The sequence below is a fragment of the Ictidomys tridecemlineatus genome, chromosome 3, assembly GCF_052094955.1.
Source record: "Ictidomys tridecemlineatus isolate mIctTri1 chromosome 3, mIctTri1.hap1, whole genome shotgun sequence".
Taxonomy (NCBI): domain Eukaryota; kingdom Metazoa; phylum Chordata; class Mammalia; order Rodentia; family Sciuridae; genus Ictidomys; species Ictidomys tridecemlineatus.
This window is the reverse complement of record NC_135479.1, coordinates 213459511-213464935: the sequence shown is the minus strand read 5'-3', so window position 1 is coordinate 213464935 and position 5425 is coordinate 213459511.

The following is a 5425-nucleotide window of genomic DNA, read 5'->3' as shown; positions in this document are numbered from 1 at the left end:
TTGGTGTGGATGTGGCCTCTCTCTCTCTTTCAAAATATCTTTTGATATTTTACCTTTGCCTGAAGGAAGCTCCTCATGGCTTCTCTTTGGCATACTCAAACTGCCAGCATCACTTCTCTTGAACCTGGGGACCATGACTAAGTAAAATAAGGGTCACTTGGGCATAACACTGCTCTATCATGACAGCTAATCTTATAGTTGAGATGATTCTAAGTGACTAACAGGTGGGTGGTATACACAGTGTGGATACACTGCACAAAGAAATGACTCACATCCTGGGCAGGATGAAGCAGAATGGCATGATATTTCATCACACTGCTCAGAATGGCGTGTCATTTAAAACTTACTGATTGTTTATTTCTGGAATTTGCCACTTCGTAGTATCAGACTATGATTGAGTTTGTGTAATTGAAACTTTGTAAAGAGGAACCTTGGGTAAGAGGGGAAGTCCGTAATAGAAAATGTCCAGCCCAGTTTTACAATAAGTCTTTTTGCCCATCTGTCTTTGGAAACAGCAAATATCCACAGTGTGAAGGGGAAAGACTTCCTGTGCACCATCTTGCTGGAGAAACAAGTTTCTACTCTGTTGTGGCTTCTACCTTCTCTAACTGCTGCCTAATTTTGTTAGGAGATGTCTGGCAGCTGACGAAAGACACTGGGTAATGCAGACAGGAAATGAGCCCGCGGGTGCTGGGGCCTGAGCCCGTTCTGTGCACATTGCATGTTTGCCTGCCTTATTTTCACAAAGGTTCAGTGAGAGAGGGACTGTATGATTCTCTTCCGTGGATGAGATGATGTGAGAAGTGCAGCACTCTCCCAGGGTCCCACGGAGGGCCAGTGGTGTATCTGGGATTTGGAGTAGCTCATCATACTACAGGAAAGAAAGCAAGACGGAGTCAGACACTTTGGCCTTTGAGGCAGAAGTTTCTTGTGCCAGCTGTTTGGAGCCATTGAGACATGTTAGTGAATCCAAGTCCTGATCGACTCTCCTCCTCCAAGGAGGTATTTGCTTCCACTGCTGCAGCTTAGGCCGTTCTGGTGCCTGAGAGCCAGGCCAGGAGGGACAGTCATGGCAACAGCCCTCTTGCCTGCAGCCATCTCCAGAGAAATGGCTGGAGGATACACCAGAGACCAAGAGGGCTGCCCGTGGCTGCCTGGGACCTGAGGGCCAGCTGTGGACATTCCTGTCCTGAGATGGTGAATGTCCCCATAGCCATCCAGGTCAGAGCCACCAGAAACAGCAATCTCAATAGTATTTCCTATAACTTTAACGTTTAACAAGAATTATACAAGACCCAACAACAGCCAGGCGAGGTGGCATTCACCTGAAATCCCAGTGACTCTGGAGATTGAGGCCGGAGGATGCAAGTTCAAGGCCAACCTGGGCAACTTAGTGAGACCCTGTCTCTGTCACTGGGCAACTTAGTGAGACCCTGTCTCTGTCACTGGGCAACTTAGTGAGACCCTGTCTCAATAAATAAATAAATAATAAATAAAATAAAAAGGGCTGGGAATGTAGCTCAATCTGGTCAAATGCTCAGAACCACAAAAAAGGAGAAGGAGAAGAACTAACAACATTCTAGAAAAGAGTGGGGGGAAAAGTCTGTTAAAAATTGGCCAATAGTTTATTTGCTTTTTTATTTAATTTAATTTTATTTGTTTGGTCAACAATTTAAATATCATAGTTGGCCATAAAAACCTGAATGCTTGCCTTCCTCCTGGTACAGAAGGTGCCTGCCTGAATTGGGGACACCCTGATGACTGTGACCTCCAGTTCTCCTCATCTGAAGCAGGAGTGTCGGTCACAGATGCAGGGCAAAGCCCCAAAGCCCCACAGAATGGAGAATCCCGGCCTCAGGCACACTGGCCATCAGATGGGCAGGCGCAACTTCTGAGGACCAGCCTCAGCCACGGGGAGGCGGAAGGGACTGAGCCCAGGGGATGGGAAGCCCAGCCAGGGCCCAAAGAATAAAGCTTCTGTTGTGCAGATCTCCAACATCCACTCTGATCAGCCCGTTTAGATGGAGTCGACAGAGTCCCCTATGGGCCACTGTCCCCGTCAGCCTGTGACCGAAAGCCTCACTTGGCCTGCTGCTCGGCTGGAATGTTCCCTGTGTGACAGGGTCTCAGGGGAGCTGGGCCTGCAGAGCCGACTGACCACGCAGAGGCAGATTCTGCAGCTTGCTGCCTCATTTGTCTCCTTGGGGGAACGGTCTTCGGGGAGTGGTCGAGTTCCCTCTGAACTTTGTGGCCCCTCTCTTTCCTCATGATACCTGTGTGTGCGTGCACAGACCTGCTGGTATGTGTGCACAGACCTGCTGGTATGTGTGCATGTGTTGGCACTCCCATGGCAGCATGGCCACTAGCTCATGAGTCACTCACTCCACACTGAGACTCAACTGAGAGCGAAGCTGTTCCATTCTCCCCATGCTCCTGGCACCAGGCCAGAGTCCAGGACCCATAGGAAGCCCAGGAGCTTGGAGACATGCATGAATAGCCACCACAAAACAAGCCACCCCTCCACGGATTGTCCAAGTGCTGCTGCTTCGCACGCCGGCACACTTCTCTCTTGGAAACAGGCGAGAGTCGGCCGAAGGCAACATAAATTAGTCACATGATTGGTTTCTCCACTTACAAGTGCAGAACACACTGGAGGTGAGGAGGTGGAGCCCTGCCACATCTCTGGGTCCCCCTGGGCTCTGGTCTGCATTAGGGTGATCAATCAGAAACACAGTAATCCAAGGTTCAGTTCAAAGAATGGTCAAAATACTACCCCAGCTGGCGGGAAGCTGCAACAGGAGGCTTCCTTCCGAGGAACAAGGGGAAAGCAGGGGTGGTGTTGGGAGCCGCTCTCACACTGGAGTCGGGGTCGGGTGCGTGCTGGACTCTCGGTGGCATTTTCTCCCTTCATCTGGGTGCCACGCAGAGGCCCCACCCTCCTCCTGCCTTGACAAGGAGCTGGCTGATAGGGCCCAGCTGTGCAGGCAAGCTGGGCCTCCTGTCCCCTCCTCACCTGCCTCGGCCACTTGCTGACCCCTCGTTCTGCTGGGGGTCAAGGGTGGGAGGATGTAGTCCCTGTACCTACAATTGCCCCTCTTCTGGCTCCCCTGGCCTGGAGTGGCCCAGCAGGCAGGGTGGGGCAGGAGCTGCTGATGTTGGAACAATTTAATGTCGATGATGTTAAAATGTAGGTGCATTCCAGTCGTGTGGACCAGCAGGTGTGCTGCCACGCACCTCTTGCAGAACAAACCTCTGAACTAGGCTTGCTTTGGCCTGTTAGGACCTGACCTGTCAACTCCAATAGGTGTGCAGAGACACGTATTTGTGGTTCTGATTTGGATTTCCTGGTGGCTAACATCTTTTCATGAGATTGCTGCCATCCTCTTTAGTGAAACATCTCTGTGCTCTTGGCCCATTTTTTAAGCGGATTGTTTTCTACTGTTGCATTTTGTTGCATCTTTTTATATTCTGGATACAAATCCTTTGCCAGATGTGAAGCTTGCGAATATTTTCTCCCAGTCTGCAGGCTGTCTTTCTGTCCCTGTCCACTGGGCTTTCCTAGAGCCGGAGGATGAACTTTGGTGTGGTTCCGTTGGCGTTTTCCTTGTACATCTGGTATTCAGAGTGCCAACTTGAAGAACCCTTTGCTTAGTTCTAGGTCCTCAAAGTTTGTTTTTGTTTCCACATTTTTTACATTGGTGCCTTGTAGTCGTGCATAACGATGGGGTTTGTTGTTACATGTTCTGTAAAGATTTTTGCCTATTTTTCTCAAGGTTCTATATTTTATTATATCTCAGTTTTGATTCTATGATGGATTTGAGTTTCTTATCAGGTGTTTCAGCGCCATTTGGTGAAAGGCTTTCCTTCTTCCACTGAATTGGTTTTGCTCCTTTGCCCAAATCTGCTGGTGTGTTTGTGTGAGTCTGTTTCCTAGTTCTCTCTTTTGTTTGTTGATCTGTGTGTCTATCCATCTGCCACGACCACACTGCCACTCACTGTCCCTAAAACAGTGAGCCTATATGTCCTGATCTTCTTGTTCAAGCCTGTCTCGGTTATTCCGGGGCCTGTGTCTTGCATATCAGCTCTGAAGTGAGCTTGTGTGTGTCTCTAGGAAACCTGGCTGGGCTTCTGCAGGAGCTGCTCTCCCCTGTGGCCAAGCCTTCCCAGGCACAGACATGGCGTGTCTGCATTTTCCAGAATGTCTGGCTTCTTCCCTCAGAACCTCGGTGTTTCCAGCATAGGATATTGTCCATGTTAAGTGTAACCCATTTTTGGAGTGACTGTAAATGGCAGTTGTGTTTCTGATGTTAAATTCTGCGTATTCGGTGATAGTGCACAGAAGTGTGGGTGCTTTGGTGTGGGGCCTTGTATCTGGGCTCCTTGCTGGTTCTCTCAGGAGTCTCTGGGATTCTTTTGTTGTGTTTGCAGATTCATTGGGGTTATTTCATTTTAGAGGCTGGGTGGAGGCCAGTGCCTCGTGCAGACTACTCCTGCCCTACCTCAGGCTGCAGCCCGTCCTCCTCGGGACTTACCTGTCCTGCAGATCACCCATCTGCACACGGGGGGCTCCATTTCTTCCCTGCTCATCTCTGCATTTCCTCTCTTCCCTTTGCCTGGTTTCAGGCCCATGGTGAATGAGACCTGGCTTCCTGGCTGTGCTCCCACCCTAGGACAGACGTGGCCAGTCCTAAGCAGGATGTTAGGTTTGTAGACGTTCTTTCCCAAGTCAAGGAACACCCTCTGCTACTAACTTGCTAAGACTTTTTAAAAATCATTATGAATAGATGCTGGATTTTGTCAGTTATTTTCCATATCAATCACACTGTGTCTTGCTGGTGTGATAGATTCCATTCATGACCCCCTAATGTCGAACCAGTCCTGCACGGTAGCAATGAGCCCGCCTGGTCAGGTGGAGTTAGTGCAGGGTGTGGTTGAATTAGTTGTGCTGAGATTTCACCAAGGCGTCTTGCATGTAATCCAAGATCATCTCTTCAAGAGAGATGAAGATTTGCTATTTTCTTTTTGTAAATTGGTGTTGCCTGGTTTCGGTAATAGGGTGAAATGAGCTGGGAAATGTTCACCTGCCTTCTATCCTTCTGGAAGAGATTGTGTGAAACTGGTGTTAATTCTTTTAAAAAAGGGTCTAAAAATTTCTTCTTTTTTTTGAGATTTAAAACCGTCAATTCAATTTCTCGGTTGGTCATAGGGTCATTCAAGTTGTGCATGTCATCTTATCTGAGTTTTGGTCCCCTGTGGGTTTTGAGGGCTTAGTTTATTAAGGTGTCAGAATCTTGAGTATGAAGTTCTTTAAAATTTTCCCTTCAGATGCCTGCAGGGTCTGTTGTGATGTTCCCTGTTTAATTGTGATATGAGTTACTGTGTTCTCTCTTTTTAAATCTTTGTTAATTTTGCTATAGGTTTGTCA